The sequence below is a fragment of the Physeter macrocephalus genome, chromosome 7 (assembly GCF_002837175.3).
Source record: "Physeter macrocephalus isolate SW-GA chromosome 7, ASM283717v5, whole genome shotgun sequence".
NCBI lineage: Eukaryota > Metazoa > Chordata > Mammalia > Artiodactyla > Physeteridae > Physeter > Physeter macrocephalus.
Genome location: NC_041220.1, coordinates 1389960 through 1409496, shown reverse-complemented (window position 1 = coordinate 1409496; position 19537 = coordinate 1389960). Strand labels below are relative to the sequence as shown.

Here is a 19537-nt window from a genome sequence, read left to right as displayed (position 1 = left end):
GGGATGACATGACACGGTCACATTTGGAAAGAAGAAGTGTGAATGTGAGAAAGAGGAGACCAGAAACAGCAAGGTCAGTTACAAGGCAGCTAAAATCGCTCAGGCAACAGTCATGAAGGACTTAAATAGAACAATAGTAGTAGGACTGGGCGGGCTGGGAGGGGCACCAGGAACTGAAGGCTATTTGAAAGATCAAGCTGGCAGTCTCTGTGCTACGAGAAGGGATCAGGATGATTTCCTAGACTCGGTGATAAACCAGCTGCGAGGATGTGTTTACAAGTGAGGGAAACCTCATTTCAAAGTGGCTTAAAAAGAAATGAGACTCAATTGGGAGATTGGCATTGATACATACACACTATAATACATAAAATAGGTAACTAATAAGGACCTGCTGTAGAGCCCAGGGAACTCTGCTCAGTACTCTGCAATGACCCATATGGGGAAAGATTCTAAACAAGAGTGGATACGTGTAACGTATAACTGAGCCTGTTTGCTGTACACATGAAACTAACACATCATTGTAAATCAACTAGACTCCAGCAAAAATTAATTAAAAAAAAAAGAAATGAGACCAAGACTTTCTTGCTTCAGGCATGAAGCTCACACAAACCATCTGAGGCTTAGTGCCTCTGTACCTCCCCTCCCCCCATTTGGAGCCCACCCCTCAAATGCCCTGGCCAACCCTCTGTTTCTCCAGGAGCCCCCGGGCCTCTCCAAAATCCAGCAATAAGATCTACCCCTGGGCCAGCAGGAAACATCTATGAATCGGCTCCAGCACCACGGCTGATTTTTAGGGCTGGACAAATTGGTAAATCCTTTGGCCGCTTTGATACCGGACTCATGGAACAGATTCGTTTTATATTAGGCACAGGTAACACCGAGTGCTTTGTTATATTAGATCATGGGGCCGATTCCTCCGATTTGGTGAGCAGGAACTGGTAAGTTCTCTGGATGCCCCAATAAGACACAGATTCGGGGGCCTGGCACATCGGTGAAGCTTTAGGGGTCCAGTGATCTGAGTCAGACTATGATGCTCCTTCCATACCGATGGACATATTCTCAGAGCTTACAGTCCCCTAGAAGCAAACCCTGAGACAAGGCTTAAAGTGCAATAAGTTTAAAAAGTGATCTCAACGAGCACCGATAGGGAAATAGGAAAGTTAAACCACATAAGAATATTTTACAAGCAGATTACCATTGTGTAAGCAGAACCTAATCCCTTGGGGATTCTAGCAGCCAATACGGCTTAAACTCAGCGTTGATCCACTTGAGGGACAAAGGAGCTGGGATATTTATACACCAACTTCCACTAGAGACTGGTTAAGAACTAACCATGGAGAGTTGATTCCTCAGTACTTCTGGCCTCCGTGCAGTTCTGATCACCAAGAAAACACTCAGTCAAGATTTTTGGAATCATGTATAAAAGAGTCCTGCTTATTAAAATGCTAGTTACCAGAACTTGTTAAATGATATATGGACCGATCGGTTGACAAGTATATATTATTTGTAGCCTACTCTATTTGTTCAGCTCCACTGTTAACTATCCACATACCTGGTACCACTGTGCAAGGATTGGACCCCAGCTCAAAAAATGACTTCCAGAAGCTACTAGCTTTTCATGAGTTCAGTTCCAAATTATATGTCTGTTCTACACACCAAGTTCTATTTTGTCTCTTATTCCTCATCACAGATTGCTTTTCTTACAATGAAACTGGCTTCCCTACAAATGCAAACACAAACACTGATGTTGTATGTGGCCACCGTGCTTATGTCTGCTTTGCACTGCGATGCTGGACGATCCAACAAGTAGCATGCCTATCGGCCATGTTAGCACAATGACCACATAGCGGTGATTATGATGGGGGCAGGTGTTATGGCAGATCTATTTTTTAGGTTTATAACTTCTTAACTACTATCATTAAGCAAAAGCAAAAAAGACTTTGTATACAAACAGAAAATAAAAGAAAGCACTCAGTCAAAAGGTGCGTGTGCCGGCAATCAGAAGTCAGCCCTGGGAAGGCTGGGATGAGGATGGGGTACTATCCAGATCCAATTATGGCCCTTGATCAGCTCATCCGCTCCCCTCACTGCTTCTTCAAGGTGGTGTCTGACCACCACTTCCAATGGAAAGATTCTAGCAGGAAGATTTGTGGAACGAGGTACGGTCCCTGCCGCATCTTTTGGGCTCAGTGGTTCAACACATCACTCAAGATACTGCTCGCGCACGGCCATCACCTCTGGTGGTCCAGTTCGCTTTCCCAGTGGAGTAACACAAGCCTCCCTGTTGCGAGGTCGGAGCCTCTGGTTATTACGCCTTGTGAGATGGGGCGATTGCCCGCTCACTGCTCTGGCGGGCTGTGGAAGTGACGCAGGACACTGAAGTTATCTTCTGAGTTTCAGACTCGATCCTTCGTGCTCCATTAGGACAGCGATCTTGTCTCCTTATGGTGATTAATGCCACTTAATTCCTCCAGTGAATACAGGAAACTCCTTTCCTTTACTCTTGGAATGTGGGCATGGTGAGCCCAAAAGGACCAGGAGGGAGGGATGCTTTCGTAGCATCAATATTGCCTCTGGTAGCTGCTCTCCCCCCAAGCCCAGGAGGAAGACCACGAGTTTACTAGAGCCTCCCTTCCTTCTACCCTTGATTCTGAAACCATATATTTTCACTACCAGGGACACAGCTCCATGGAATGGCCATAGGTTTAAGGTATATATCACATCCTGAAGGTCAGAGCCTCAACTCTGCAGGCTATCATCTTTAAGTTGGCACCTTATTTACTTTTCTCTGAGGCTATTCCAACTTCTGTCAGACCAAGAGCATCCAGGTCAGTCTACATATGACGAGATCAGTGGATTCTATTATCATATGCCCATTGTCTCACCTGCTTTACTTTGAAAAAGGTCCCTTGGACTGAGGTGATGTTTTGTAGGATGTTAGTAAACCAGACACAGCGAGCTTTTACTAGAAGAATTAGACAAAAATAAATAAATAAATAAAATAAACAGTAAGGATATAGAAGATCTGAATGACACTATCAACCACCTTAACCAATAACTGCAAACATACAGTCTTCTCAAATTTGAACAATTACCCAGTTAAACCTTTTATGAGGTCAGCGTTACATTAATACCAACTCTAGAAAAACGCATTCCAAATAAAGAAAACTACAGACCCTAGACACAAAAATCTTTAATAAATCCAGTATTCATCACCTGAGTATAACTAAGGAAACTAAGAAAACTACCAGTAGAAGGACACTTTCTCAACCTGATAAAAACCCACAGCCAACATCAGCTGTGAGGTGAAAGTCTAGATCCATAATTCTCTGGGATCAGGATGGAGGAAAGGATGCACATTCTCCTCACTTGTAATCCACATCTTACTGGCTACACTAGCTGCTGTAACATAGCAGGAAGAAGAAATAAATGACACAGAGGTTCGAAAGAAAGAAACAAAACTCTCTATGTGCAGTTTCCTTGGGCTGCCATAACAAATAGCTCAAACAAGGTGGCTAAACACAACTAAGTAATTTCTGGGAGCTAGAAGTCTAAAATCAAGGTTTTGGCAGGGCCATTATCCCTCTGAAACTTCTAGACGGAAGACCTTCCCTGTCTCTTCCCATCTTCTGGTGAGGCTGTCAATCCCTAATATTTCTTGCCTTGCAGCTATTTAACTCCATAACCTGCCCTAATCTGCACAGGGTGCTCTCTTTGTGCGTCTGTGTCTGCACGCGGCCATCTTCCTATAAAGACATCAATCCTATCGGATTAAGGTCCATCCTGATGACCTCATCTTACGATAATTAAATCTGCGAAGATCTATTTTTAAATAAGGCCACATTCACATGTACTGCGTGTCAGGACTGCAACATGTCATTTCCGGGGAGACTTGAGGGGAGACTTTCAACCCATAATAAGACGACATGATTGTGTATGTAGAAAATTATTAGGAATCCACAAAAGATCTATTCGAATTAGTAAGTGAATTTAGGCAGATCAATGAGATCAATATATGAATTCGAAAATTGATATTATTTCTATTCACTAGGAACACACAACTGGAAAAAGAAGTAAAAAAGATACAATTCCACTTATAATATCGTTTAAAAACAAGAAAAATTTATGTTGTGAATTTCACAAAATATGTACAAAATCTATTGAAAACTACCAAACATTGCTGAGAGTAACTAAAGACCTAAATAAATGAGGGATGTGAGTCAGAATATGTTCACAGGCTGAGAAACTTGATATTATTAGGAGGTAAATTCTCCCTAAATTTATCTACAGATTTAAAGTAATCTTAATAAAAATTCCAGCAGGATTTTTGGGTAGAATTTGACAAACTGATTCAAATTATCTATAGTGAAAGCAATTTAAGAAAAGAAAAAGAACCAACCTGGAGGACTCACATTGCTTGATTTCAAGGCTTACTGTAAAGCTACAATAGTTCAGAAGGCACAGAATTGGCAGAAAAAGAGAGATACAGATCTAGGGAACTGAACGAAGTGTTCAGATGTGGACCCGTACATGTGCTCAATTGACTGTCAACCAAGGTGCCCAGTTAATTCATTGGGAAAAGTAAAATCCTGGCAACAAAGAGTCTTGGAACAATTAGATATGCATAATGGGGAAAAATGTAATTTTTTTCACTTTCCTCCATACCCAAATGTTAACTTGAAATGGATCATAGACAAAAACTATAAAAATTTGAGAAGAAAACATAGGAGAAAATCGTATAAATTTGAGTAGGTAAAGATTTCTTAGGTAAGATATAAGAAACTTCACAAACCCCGAAATAAACACATGATAACTCAGACTCTATCTAAATTCAAACATTTTCTTTTTGAAAGATACCATTAGGGGCTTCCCTGGTGGCGCAGTGGTTGCGCGTCCGCCTGCCGATGCAGGGGAACCGGGTTCGCGCCCCGGTCTGGGAGGATCCCACGTGCCGCGGAGCGGCTGGGCCCGTGAGCCATGGGCCACAACAGAGAGAGGCCCACATACCACAAAAAAAAAAAAAAAAAAAAAAAAGATACCATTAAGCACCTAAGAAGGCTAACCATGGAGTGGGAGAAAATGTTCTCAATTAATATGAGAAAAGACAAAAGACATATCTGACAAAGACATATCTAGAATATAGAGAGAACTCTCATCATTTAATAAGACAAGTTGCCCAAGGTGGTGGGGAGCAGACCCTTGTGTTGGTTTGCTAGGGCTGCCATAACCCCAGCAAAGAGCCCAAAGTACCATAGCCTGGGTGGCTTAGACAAGAGAGGTTTATGTTCTCACGGTGCTGGAGATTAGAAGTCCGAGATCAAGGCGGGGGCATTTTTGGCTTCTTGGAGGACTCTCTCCTTGGCTTACACATGGCCGCCTTCTTGCTGTGTCTTCACATGGTCATCCCATCAGGTCCCTATCATCAGTGTCTACGTGGGGCAAACCTTACCAAAGAGTACGCTTCAAATGCGCAAATTAATTGTGTATAAATGATAATACAGTGGATTATTTATATTAAAAACCAATCTGCAATGAACTCTTCCACTCATCCCCTTCTAGCTACTGTCATTGCCTTACCACTAAAACTGCTTTTGTCAAGGTCAGCAATAACCTCCATGGTCCCAAATCCAATGTGCTCTTTATCTAATAGTTCCCACAGACGCTACCCAGTAACCACGTTCCTTACCTCTAACAACTGAACGCGTACTCTCTCCCCAGCTCTCCTGACAACATGTCTTGTGTTTGTTACACCTAACAAGACAGGCTCTTCTTAGACCCCTTTTCTCAATTGTTCTTCTCGACCCAAAGTCTACATATTACAGATTCTCAGGGCTTCAGCCTGGCTACTGTCAATCGTCTCCCAGGACCTAGAACAGCGCTAGCACAGATACTCACAGTCAATACTTTTTTGGAAAAAGGTGAAAATAAAATACTGAAAATACAACTTCAGAATACACCTGTATCAATTACAGTATTATGATGCATGATCTGCAAAAGAGTCTCTAACATGCTAATAATGGCACTTTAAATCAGTAAATACTATAAGATATTGTACATTTATTTCTCTGTCCGCTCACCTTAAAAATGATTTTGGCCCGCATACTCAAATCAGATGTATCCATAATGCATTCCAAGTCCTCTTTATGGTTCCTTTTATGCTACAGAGGGAAATAAACAGCCCGTAAGTGACAGAGCTATGATTTGAGCCAGATCAGACTGTCTCTAGAGCCTACGTACAGAATAATGTGTCAGCATCTTTAGAGGAAAACAAAAGTTGTAGTTTACTCTCCTTAAAAACTCAGCTATTTGTTTTTGTTCCAACTAGCTATATTTTCCTTGAGAAGAAAGATAGGAAGCATACGACTTTAAACAATTTTTAAAATGCGATGTCTAACTTCCAACGGCAATTCTAAAAAGGGTGGACAGTAGTATTTAAATTTATGCATAATAATGGTTGATTTTTCTTTCAAAATATGTCCAATAGTCACCATAGTAACAGATACAGAGTCTCCTGTATGTGCCTCCTGGTGTTATCGATGTGAATAACCACACAATATTAGATTCAGAGGAAGGTAAAGAACAAAATCCACAGCAGAATATCAGGACATAAGTTTTAATAATTGTAGTGTTCTAAATTTACATTGAAGTCTAGAAGATATTAATATTCATTATTATGATATGATAAAGGAAATGTTTCCTCGTGTATCTAGACAATATTAATATTAATGCAAACGCAATTTGCATATGTATAGAAGACAGAGCCATCAATCAATATCCTTTTATATTGCTCCATGGAGTTCAAACATCACAGGCTTTTTGCCACGGCAGAACCACCAGCAGAAGCCAAAGCAGAAATTGGCCAGTCACTTTGTAACTCATATTCATATGAAAAGATAATGACCGAAGGCAGTATAAAAATCCTAAACTGTTAAACACTTGAAGAATAATTTGGATAATAGTTTTTTCTAAACACATGGAAATTTTGATTATAGGATCCTTATCTTTCTCCTTGGGAATCTTTTTTCCCTTTCTTCTTTTTTTAGATTTCACATTCTTCCCCCACCCTCCCCCAGTAATTTTTTGTTTGTTTTTCTGTTGTTTTAAACGTTTAAAATTTTTTAGAGTGATCTATATACTGCCTCTGGCCTGAAAAGTCTTTAAGGCCAAGGCAAGCAGATCTCTTAAGAAATCATGACTGCTCTGATGCGATGTCCAGCTAAGTAGAAGCTCTCTGGACACATTTTGTTCCAACTAGCTATATTTTCCTTGAGAAGAAAGATAGGAAGCATACGACTTTAAACAATTTTTAAAATGCGATGTCTAACTTCCAACGGCAATTCTAAAAAGGGTGGACAGTAGTATTTAAATTTATGCATAATAATGGTTGATTTTTCTTTCAAAATATGTCCAATAGTCACCATAGTAACAGATACAGAGTCTCCTGTATGTGCCTCCTGGTGTTATCGATGTGAATAACCACACAATATTAGATTCAGAGGAAGGTAAAGAACAAAATCCACAGCAGAATATCAGGACATAAGTTTTAATAATTGTAGTGTTCTAAATTTACATTGAAGTCTAGAAGATATTAATATTCATTATTATGATATGATAAAGGAAATGTTTCCTCGTGTATCTAGACAATATTAATATTAATGCAAACACAATTTGCATATGTATAGAAGACAGAGCCATCAATCAATATCCTTTTATATTGCTCCATGGAGTTCAAACATCACAGGCTTTTTGCCACGGCAGAACCACCAGCAGAAGCCAAAGCAGAAATTGGCCAGTCACTTTGTAACTCATATTCATATGAAAAGATAATGACCGAAGGCAGTATAAAAATCCTAAACTGTTAAACACTTGAAGAATAATTTGGATAATAGTTTTTTCTAAACACATGGAAATTTTGATTATAGGATCCTTATCTTTCTCCCTTGGGAATCTTTTTTCCCTTTCTTCTTTTTTTAGATTTCACATTCTTCCCCCACCCTCCCCCAGTAATTTTTTGTTTGTTTTTCTGTTGTTTTAAACGTTTAAAATTTTTTAGAGTGATCTATATACTGCCTCTGGCCAGAAAAGTCTTTAAGGCCAAGGCAAGCAGATCTCTAAGAAATCATGACTGCTCTGATGCGATGTCCAGCTAAGTAGAAGCTCTCTGGACACAGGTTGTTTCCCTTTAAAGAAAAATAAAGAAGATCCTTTAAGATGTAATTGGCTCCACACAAGAAAGACTATGAGAAGAGATATTTTTTCCAGTAAAAAAGAAACAAAGTGTATATTGAATCGGAAATTGTTGGAAACAGAATCTTGAAATCAACCAGGTAAACTTTCATTTTTGCAGTTGTAGAAACTAAGGACTAGACAAGTTAACTTTTCCTTGCCGTTAAAGTCACAAATCTAATTGTGGTGGAACACAGAACTTCCAATTATGTGTACTTCTCATCGGAACATGATGTCCTACAATAAATTAACATCCTGCATCAGCATTTGGTATATTGTAAAACATTTTAAAATCTTTCAAAATTCAATTACTAATGAAAGCTCAATCCTAGTTTCAGAAATATAGGCTACCTTTCTCCTGCGAAGTTTTCTGCCTGATCAACTTCATGAGGGACATTTACATGAGGCAGTGCTTGGAAACTCCATACCATGTCAGCTGCAGATGTATCATTTCAGCATCTGCCGTGAAAGGAACAAGGAAACTATCATAGACAGCATTTTAATTTATTTTTATTGAACTATAGTTGATTTACAATGTTACGTTAGTTTCAGGTGTACAACACAGTGATTCAATGTTTTTATAGACTATACTCCATTTATAAACAGTATTTTTAGGTCACAATAAATAGAAACCATTTTCATGAACTTAAAGCGGCATGAGAGTAATTTTATTTTAGCTAAGCTCATTAAGAAAGTTTTTTTCATTACTGTGTTATGAATTAATTTATTTCTAAGAATAAAATCTCAGCATATATGTTTTTTAAAATTGTTTTTTATTGAAATATAGTTATTTACAATGTTGTGTTAATTTCAGGTATACAGCAAAGTGACTGAGTTATACATTCATATATATATATATACACACACACACACATATATATTCTTTTTCAGATTCTTTTCCTTATAGGTGTTAAAAATATTGAGTATAGTTCCCTATATGCTGTTTTTAAAGTAATGAATTGGTGCCAGATAAGACAAAAAATCACGAAGTGGTACGTTTGGTTCAGTCCACGTCAGTTTCTTTATTCTGTAAGATATTAACTCAGAGCTGAAGTCTAATATTTCACAGTAAAATTAATTGCCCAAAGCACAGGAGACGCAAAGTGAGTTGTCATTTCATTAAATTACTTTACGTATGAATCTTCATAAACAGCGACCCTTCATATCCCATTTTAGCTCGGTGGCTCTTGAAATTTCTTCTCCCCAGGCAGCAAGAGTCAGCAAGTATTATTTCAAAACCATATGCTTTCACACACATACATGTTTTAAATTGTAACACACAAATTTAAAATCTAAAATTAAAAAACAAAGGATTTCATTTGACATCATACTTTCAAAATATGAAGACGATACTTTCATAGAAGTTATTTTTCAAAATGATGACATCTTGGCTATAACAGATTGGCTATTAGAGTCTTGTGAACCATCTGTTACATAAGATTTTTCTATCATAACTCTATTTAAACCATTCAGGCAATATGAATTGGGCTGTTTGCCAGGCTTTAGAAATAACCTTGTAATATTGGAATGAGTATTACCATACGACTTCTGAAAAGACAGATTCTGCATTGCTTCCATTTTGGAAAGTGCTCACCTGGTTTTCCTTCAGCTCATCAGATAAATAAAATTATATGAATAATTTTCACTTAGGTGTGAGCCTAGAGATTTGTACATTTTGACTCCTGTTTTCCATAATTTAGCTCTTCCGTTTACAAGCTCCCCAACTCTGACTGACGGCCAAGCAAGAAAATGAACTCCACATGGCTCCAGTCTCCGTCACTGTGTCAGAAGGAGCTTCCCCTCATTCATTTTCCTTCCATGAAGATTTATCATGGGTGTAACTGCATTTGGCTACTTCATACTTTTGTTAATTTCACTCACCAGCTATTAAAAAGATGTGTTAAACATGGAAGTGCACACATGCAGAGTTAAGTGCCCTGGTGGGCAGGCGGTCCAGGGGTGGTTAGATTTAAAATAAGAAAGAGAGAGAAGGCACGATTTCTGCCATCAAAGCATTTACAGTCCATTTCAGGGAGGGTGCATCAGCAAAACGAGAGGATATTATCATTAATTTGGGGGCAGTGGGGTTAAGGAATTGTCCTAGAAAGGTTGTGGAAGGAAGAGACTTACCCTGGTGATGACTCAGTGATGGTGAGAAAAGGAGAGAAGTTAGGGAAAGACTTCTTTATTCAGCCAAAAAAATTACTCAGTGTTTATCTTTATTTTAAGACACCATTAATGATAAAATCCTCCACTGAATTAATAACAGCCTTTTGGAGAGAAAAAAAAGATGTGAGCTTGTACCTCTGACTTCAATGCTTAGATGATGACTGGGCATCTACACGGCCTCCCGTACTGCTTGGACACCTTCTGTTAGAGGCGGAGTGATGGTCGAAAGCAGGGACTCGAGAGTTAGACTTACCAAGTTCAAGACCTGGCTCTGCCACCTACAGCCTGAGTGGTCTTAGGTCAATCGCTTAGCCTCTCTGTGCTTACTCTGCTTCTCTGTAAACCCTACTGAGTACACCCATCTCAGACAGAGAAAGACAAATACCATGTGGTATCACTTATACGTGGAATCTAAAATATGACACAGATGAACTTATATACGAAACAGACTCATGGACATAGAGAACAGACTTGTGGTAGCCAAGGAGGAGGAGGTGGATTGGGAGTTTGGGGTCAGCAGATGCAAACTATTATATACAGAATGGATAAACAACCAAGTCCTACTGTATACCACAGGGAACTCTAGTCAATATCCTGTGATAAACCATCATGGAAAAGAATACGAAAAAGAATATATAGATGTGTGTAACTGAGTCACTTTGCTGTATAGCAGAAACTCACAGAACATTGAAAGTCAACTATACCTCAATAAAATAAATTAAAAAATAATACACCCATCTTGTATGTTTGCAGTGAGAATGAAGATGTGAGTATACAGGAAATCTTTAGAATGGTGCCCGGCACATAGTAGAGTTAGCGATTATTATTTGATAAGTGCAGCATGTGAGTACTGGGAAAAAAGAAGCTGATGAGAAGAGTAAAACAGAACCGAAGAAGTCCCAGATTGAGCTATCTATAACTGTGGAGTGAGCATAAGAAAAGAGGCAAAGAGCAGCAAGTGTGAGTACAGCAACTGTGGTGCATCGGGGGTGTGAGACCCGGTGGGGAAGGAAGAGAAGAGCACGCCTGAGGAGAACGTTTTTTTTCTCCTGCAGTCAAGGGGGAGGCTCAGACGTTTAGAGCAGGGATCAGGCTGTGATCAGCTTTGTGTTTGAAGAGGTGAAGCTGGTAACCTGAGGACAGCTTTCAAGGAACATTAAGAGTGGACCGGGCAGAGTGCAGTCTGCAGGGCTTTCTGCAGACTGTAGATGATGCAAGAGGACAGGTCACATCACAGGTGCAAACACACACACATGAAGATGACTGGATGCCCCAAATCAGGGGGAACTCACTGAGGGCAGCAATCATGCCTTTTACTTACCTTGTAGCTTCCTGGGTCCAGCAGCGCGCACGCATCGAAGCTCCCGACAGACTGCCGTCTTGGTCAAGTCCACGATGACCTCAAGGTTAGCGGCAGCAGAAACTCTGTCTCCTACTTAGAACGTTCACCTTTCCCCAGAAACAAGTTAGTCACCTCACTGCCTTTGCTTTTTCCTCGTTCTGTCCTTCAGAAACTGATTTGAATACAAATTATGATTTTCCTTCATCACAGGTTGTCAGACCCAGGAACACAGTAATGGCGATTTTATGGCAAAGTCTTCTCGCTAAGAATCAGGGCAACAGACCCTTTTCCCTTTGGATGGTTCCAGAAGATTCATTTCACGTTTCTATAGCCACTAAAAAGGGTATTCCATCTAAGACACCGTGACGGTTTCATTGACTGAGCGCCTAGTTCCTGTAGGCTTGGGGCACTGTCCTTTTGATGTGAGACCAGAATCAAAATGATGTATGTTTGTTGTTGGCAGTAGAATTTTTAAGTTACATATTTATGACTAAAACGGTGTGGAGTCATAAAACAAACACCAAAGTGCTTAATACAAATGTACGTTTCATAAGTCTGAAATGTCTTTTTGGAGACACTCGTGGAGGAATGAAAACGTGATGGTTTAAAGTGCCAGCGCGGGAACCAAGTACCCGCATTCCAATTCTGGCTTCGATACGGATGCAGAAAACGCCGCCTCCGAGCACCGGTGCCGAATGGAATCTTGGAGACACAGCTGGGTGAAGTAGAAAAGAAGAGCTTTATTACTTTTCCAGGCAAAGGGGGACACAGCAGGCTCCTGCCTTTGAAAACTGTGTGTCCCAACCCGGGAGGCTTTGGTGAGGAGTTTTATAGCAATGGCTCCAGGGTGGGGTTGCTGATAAGGACCAGGGTGTGTGCCAGGCCTGCGCTCCTTTAATCTGGCCTCAGGAGGTCTCCTGATGAGCTTCCGTGCTTCCCGTCTTCTGGAATGAAGAATGCTTCATCTTCCATTTGATGGGGGTTTTAGTTCTGTAAACAACTCAAACACATTGTTCTGTGCATCCCTGGAGGGGGAACGGGACCCTGCCCCGAGGCTGCACCATTGTTTCTTGGCTGCTCTTCCTTTGTCTCTGCATCCCCTCCCTTCCCTGATTAGCAACTGTTTGAACCTCCGTGGGAAGGCCATGGACGCTGGAGCCTGCTCCCTACCAACAAGAAATGGGGGACAGAAAGGCTTCCGAGACCAGGAGCCCCGCAGGGTCCTGCTTGGTTTTGCTACTCACAAACATGTGACTCTGGTCAAGTTACAAAGCCTTCCTGGGGCTCAGTTTCTCACCCTTAAAATGGGGATTGTATTAATAGTTCTGCACAGAGTTGTCGTTAATTAATTTATCCGTCGTTTGTAGAAACTCCATTGCGGACATTTCAATCAAAGAGGTAGTAATGTGATAACAGCTCTGCAAGATGTAAAATGAAAAGAAGCTACTACACTTCACAGACTAGGTGACAGTCGATTCGTGTGCCGGACCACACAGATTCTGAGGGATGGGACGTCTCTTCCCCCTTCAGGGCTGAGAATGCTGAACGTGGGTATACACGGTGATGATCATCTTCAAACAGAAATCTAGGTAGGCAGGAAGAAAGAGGTATTAGGAAGTGCTCTGAATTCTTAAAATAGTGTTTTTTAACAGACCCTTAGTATAATCATGTGCCTCAGTAAGTGTGAAAAATAGTGGCTAGAATAATTGGCTGATGCTCACATTTTTGTTTGGTTTTATGTGTGTCTAAAAAGTCATTCAAGAACGAAAAGAATGAATTTTTTTCCACACTAACTGTCCAATGGGACAAAAATTTATACCATGAGTGTCTCTTCCACTCGTATATCCCTTCAGATACAATCGTAATTTATTTCAGGAATTAGAATTTCATTTGAAGACTTTTGCTCGCCTGAGGGCTTAACAGGTCGCTGGTTAGTTCTTGTCTTTGGGCTTTGAATAACTCCAGCCTATCTAAAAATACCTTCATAAAATTATCAATGAAGATGCAAATTTGCCTTGCCATAGGAGACCAGGAATTTTGGATTAGAAACACGTGGAGGGATACACATAGGAATGGTAGGCGTGAAAGAAGCCTAGACTCTGACACCTAGAGTTCATCATAAATGGATTCTTCCAGGGGAACAACTGGGAAAAGAGCGTATTTCTTCCCAGCCCTGATGCTGTAATTCGGTAGCAATCATGAGCAGGAAGAGAGGAATGAGAATTCCTTCCCCTGTGTCCGCAAAGACAAGGAGATAGATTCTTTGACATAACTGCCCACAGATGGCGCAGGCGGAGGCATCCCCGGATGACTAACTGGGCCAGGGTAGACAGGATGCTCCCACTGGCCCACGCTTTGGGTGGGCTTCGACCCCAGGCCAGCCTTCCGACGCCCTAGTCACCACCCCACCTCCAGGGACCCAGATTCAGTCTGGCTCAAATCTTTTATTTAGGCTGTTCCAGAAAGAGGCTAGCTGTCTCGGCACTGTGCTCTTGAACACGTGGGAAGGTCTGTCCACGTACGCCAAGGTCTACCCAAAGGTCAAACACGGGGAGGGCAGTCGTCACGAAGAAAACTTTGGGAAACGTGCAAAAGCGTCACGTGGGAACGCTTTGGTCCAAAATCCAGGGCCTCAAAGGGTCAAATGAAACGCACTGGAGTCTAAGGGGAGTCGAGAGACAAAGGTGACCTGTACCTGTCACCGGTCGTGTCACCCCAGGCAAATTCTCCATTAATTCTCCAGCTCTCTGCAGTAACATGGGGGAAACTCCGGCTTTCCCCAGAGGATTGGTGGGAAGATGAAATGAGAAAATATATTTCAAGGTATCTAACAGTTCCTGGGACGTGACAGGTGCTTCACAAAGTAAATCTGAATCTGAATGATTCTCCCCTCACTTTTACTTTCCCTGGTTGCCTTCTGTTTAACTAGTAATCTGCGGGGAAAGACATGCTTTTTACCCTCCTAATTTCATGAAGGACCAGTAAAAGATAATCCAGACAACGAGCAAGGAGAGACTGTGGTCCGGGAAGACGGGGAAAGCATCAAAGCCAACTTTGCCCATAGAAATAAAATTTGGGAAAATAAAATGATGCCTTAGGATGTTGCAAGGCTGTTTTAGGATAGAAGAGAGCAGGCACTTTTCTGACCATAAAGATGACAGACGGCTGAGAGTAGTAATCACAGTAGAAAAGGGTTATGACAACTCTTTGAACTATCCTGAACTTCAAAAGCAATTGAGGGAACCTTGATGTAAGATGAGTTAAGCTCTCTTTCCCTGCCTGCTAACAAACAGCACTCTTTTCACATTTGTGAAGTTGCATACTGAGGCTCTGGGCCCCTTTTACAAAGGCTGACAGCCAAGGAAAGACTGCCCTTGAAACAATGATCACAAAGTGAGAGGGTCCTTCTCTCATGACCTCTGAAAGAAGGGGCTCACTGTCTGAGAAAGGAAGATCCGTGGCCGTGTCTTGAGTTCTTTACTACGATTTGTCACCACGTGGACAGAAGCCTTCATAGCCTACACATGATTTCGGGGGAGAGAAAAATGACATTTATTGACTACGGGATATGATCAAACACAGTGTTTGGTGGTTGTCCGAATTTTCAGGGGGTGCCCCGATCTCAGGATTGTTCCGGATGCCACCCGTGGGACTCTGTGGAATAGTAGGAGATCGGATGTCCGTGCTTGGCTAATGACGACAGAATTTCCTTACGATTTACAGCTCACTTATGTACTGTACTATTTTTCTTTACCTCGGAACCACACTTGGCATCTTTTGATGATACCAAACAGATATTAAACATTAAAAGGTGGCCACCCACACGTGATTTATTGCTTTCCTGAATTCAGGACAATTCCTGACACTTGCCTTAGTCAGTGATTTCCAAAGTCTTTTCTCTCCCCTTCTTTTTGGTTCTCAGTAGAATTTCCCTTTCCCAACCAGGACCATAACAGGTGAAAGAGAACACTAGCCTGACTGGATGGACCTGGGGAGAAGCACCCGCTCACCCCTCGTGCCAGCCTCCAGGCACCTCTGAGTTGAGGCCAGGAAACTGGTCCTAGTCCAGTATCATCACAGACGCACAATTAAGTTGAAAAAGAATTGACATCACCACCTGTCGCAGCTTAGAGAAATGGAAGAATTCTAAAGCAGTAAGAGGATGGAGACAGACTCCAGTGTAAATGTCTCCTGTAAGGAAAAGGGGCAGAGAGGATTCTAGATCAAGGTTGTGCTGTTTGTAGCAGTGAAGCCGGCCTAAGTCCGGGGTCTCCCGTCTCCCGGTGAAACAATCTTTCGTGGTGGCTCTGAGTTGGCCAGGGCTCCTCTTTCTCTGGGGCTGTTTCTGGCTACTTACTCGCTCTGGGTTCTGAGTCAGACAAGCACTTCTGAGATTTTGACAAAAAACCTTTGCACACTCAACCGCCATTTCCAGAAGGAAACAGCAGCTTGAGTTCAACGGGCAAAGCCACCTCAAGGCCTGTCCTTATCTCCCGTTTCTCTGGGCCGCACACCTTTAGCGTCCCACCTCTGGACTCCCCTTCATCAAAAGGTCACAGTGAGAAAGCACGTCTCCTCCTCTGAGAGCGGGGCCCCCACACAAGTCTCTGCCGTTTGCCTCTGCAAGCAAGCCTTTCTGATCCCAGCTGCACACGGGGAGGTAAGGGGTGACAGATCTAGATAAACAAAATATAAGGAAAAGTGTATTTTCTGTTTTTAGGGTGGAAAAAGAGAGTGTTAATATACCCTGAGATGTCTGAAGAGAGCGAGGTCATGTGTTTCTCGGGGTAACTGGGGAGAGTGGAGAAAGAAAAGCATGATTCTGAGAGAGATTTTACTGCCCTTCTTCTTTCCCCCAGAACAGTCTTTATTCCTGCTGTGATCTGTGGTCATTCACTTTGCTTACTAACGACACCCCCAGCTCCCAGCCTCATTTAAATGTGTATAGAAGTGTTGCTGGGCTTCCCTGGTGGCGCACTGGTTAAGAATCCGCCTGCCAATGCAGGGAACACAGGTTCGAGCCCTGGTCCGGGAAGATCCCACGTGCCGCGGAGCAACTAAGCCCGCGCGCCACAACTACTGAGCCCGCGAGCCACAGTTAGTGAAGCCCGTGCGCCTACAGCCTGTGCTCCGCAGCAAGAGAAGCCACCGCAATGAGAAGCCTGCGTGCAGCAACGAAGACCCGGTGCGGCCAAAAATAAATAAATAAATTTATTAAAAAAAAGAAAACAGAAGTATCGCTAGTTAGTCATTCTAGAAAGTAGTGGACACTCCAGTTCATAGCGCTCGGAACTTCAGAAACTCCTGCCTAGTCATCTGCCACTAAAATACTGAAAAGTTCTGGGAAAAATCAAAATCGTTTTGCATGTGTCCCTGTGTGTGTGTGTGTGTGTGTGTGTGTGTGTGTGTGTGGTGTGTTTGTGCGTGTGTGTGTTAGGACTGAATCAGAAGAAGAGCAAGAAAACTTGTAATATTTGATTTTCTGGGCAAAATATACGGCCCCATGGTTCCTGCCCTCCTGAGTGTTAAGTGATTAGTTGAATGGATAGTTGGCTTTAAATCTTATTTCACTTCAAAAAAAGAAGTTAGTAGCGATACCCACCCTCCCTCCCGCCAAAAATGATCACCGTTAATAACCGACTACCTTCCGGCATGTTCCTCATCAGGAATTTGTAGGTGGCACTCTACATATATTCAGCCGGAGTGGGCATGCCTGCTGAAGGTTTAAGAAAACACGAAAACCACAAAGAATGTTCCCAATTATCCTCTCCTGGTGGGCGGAACAGATGCCTTTCCTCAAGGAAAATGCTTTAGGCCAAAACAAAGCCATATTCATTCAGAATCTATTGTTTAGTAACTGTGCAGACTCCGGGGGTTATATAAAATTTACTTTCGATGCAAGGATCCCACTTTCCTAGGAAGGGTTTATAAGCAGAACGGAGCAGAGGATGATACAGTGTTAAAACAATCAACTTTGCCAAGGGCAAGAGCAGTTCGAGAGACACTAGTGCAGGGACACGGAAGGGAACCCAGGCGATGGAGATGTGGGCGGATTTGGTCTGGAGTCCTGCAGGGGCACCCGGCTGGCTTTATTTATAAGGCCAGTGCCAAAGCAATCTGTAGACTATGGATGAGGTGAAACGCAGAGGTGGAGGATTATTCTAGATCGTGTGTAACTTTTCAAATACAACCTCCATGCTGCAATTCCAGGGCGAATGTAAGTGACTCCAATCCAGAAACCTGTCAGTCAGTCACGAGTGTTTCTTCATGAGCTCCCTGGGCCAGGCACTCTTCTAGCCAATATGAAACGATACAAAAGAAAGGGTAGTCATCACACTTATAATCTCGTGAGAGAAAATGGATTAAATCTGCGTGCGCGCGCGCGCACACACACACACTCCATGTGGGGGGTCATCAAACTCAACGCTATAGACATATAACAGCCTCATTTAGAAAAATCCCGATTAGAAAATTTAAAGTACCGAATTTGAAAAACCGGGGAGCGATTAGTTTCAAGACAAATAGATTAGAGTGTGTTCATAAAGCACGTCTTTTACATAACGAGTCTCCTTAAGCTATTAAAACTGGGAACTCTCCCCCAGATCTACAGACCACGTTTAGAACATATTTACTGCGCAAAGATGGATTCACACTGGCCTTCAGGAGCTGCTCAAGTAAGACATCTACCAAGGCCTGTGTCTGCTAGACGGCGGCGCCCTCACGGTCAGAGACGGGGCCTTCCTTATGGGCCTTAGCATCCTGCCCTCTGAAGACAGAAGTGGTGAAGCAGCAAGAATGAACCCATGGGAGAGGTGAGCAAAGGCCTCAAAGGGGAGTTGAGCCTCGGAGAATTTTAAGAGGGGAAAAAAGAGGAGAGAACTAGGAGGTTACAAGCAGAGAGGTCCAGCTGGCTGGGCTCGGTGGGCATCCGAGCAGAGGAAGGGGCTTGCCATGTTCGGCGGGCGGGAAGTCTCCGCCCCTAGCTGGGTCCACGGTGGTGGTGTCCCCGCCCGAGCGTCCCTGGACCTTCCCCGGGGCGGCTCCCCTCCGTACTCGCCGAGGGCCTAGCGGGGCCGGGAAGGGCAGGCGGGAGCCCTGGAAGTCCGCCCGTATTTCAGCTCAGCCCCTGGGGCTCCATCCTGCCCCGGCCTTACCTGGCCCGTCGTTCGCCTCGGCTCTCGGACAGGAGGTGTGGGCGCTCTTCGTGCTCCGCCTGCCCTGGCACTTGCTTGACAACTAATTTGAGGCATGCTTCACGAGGGCAGAGACTTCTGCCTCGTTTCATGTCTGCAGCCCTAGAACAGTGCCCGACTCAGGAGGCATTCGGTCCCTACAGTGTTTGTTAAAGGGATAAATGGTGTTCTTATCCCGGCCATTTGTCTTTACTTTTACTTTTTTCCACTCGCCGCTTCAGAGGTCTGGAAGCTGGCGGCAAAGACCTCCCTGCGTTCCGGCTTCCCTCTTCCTGGGGCGCAGAAAGCCTGGCCGAGGGTCCCAGCCCGGCCCTCTGGGGACGGGGATGCCCTCGGGAAGGAACGAGGAGCCCCGGCCCGGGGGGAGGGCCGCGGGGAGGCGGGGAGGCGCAGGAAGTTCTTCCCTCGTCCCCCGGCCCCGGCAGCGCCCGCCGCGCCCAGCCGGCTCGTCGCGTGGCGCCCGGGGAGCCCGGGCCGCATCCCCCCGCCGGGGCCCCGCGGCACCCCGCGCGCGCGCCGGCACCTGCCGGACCGCCCGGGCGCGCGGGCCCCCGGCCCCCCCCCGCCCCCCCCGGCGCCGGGACGGGGGGGAAGGGGAGGGGACACG

General features: G+C 43.4%; 1 long non-coding RNA gene across 7 annotated transcripts in view; it reads right to left on the bottom strand.

Annotated features, from left to right (window-relative positions):
* Window positions 1–713: 713 nt before the first annotated feature.
* Window positions 714–19537, bottom strand: part of LOC102995928 (uncharacterized) — a 19614-nt gene continuing 790 nt past the window's right edge. Inside the window, exons 1-7 of one of the 7 annotated variants that reach the window (XR_008617728.1) lie at window positions 18892–19348; window positions 17929–18030; window positions 11717–13322; window positions 8578–8685; window positions 6078–6158; window positions 5687–5878; window positions 714–2965 (exon numbers count right to left, since the gene is read on the bottom strand). This is a non-coding gene — a long non-coding RNA (uncharacterized lncRNA). Of the gene's footprint in view, window positions 2966–5184; window positions 5879–6077; window positions 6159–8577; window positions 8686–11716; window positions 13323–17928; window positions 18031–18369; window positions 18504–18891; window positions 19349–19537 lie in introns of those variants that run through there. The other 6 variants (XR_008617725.1, XR_008617727.1, XR_008617724.1 and 3 more) reach the window with 6 other exon arrangements.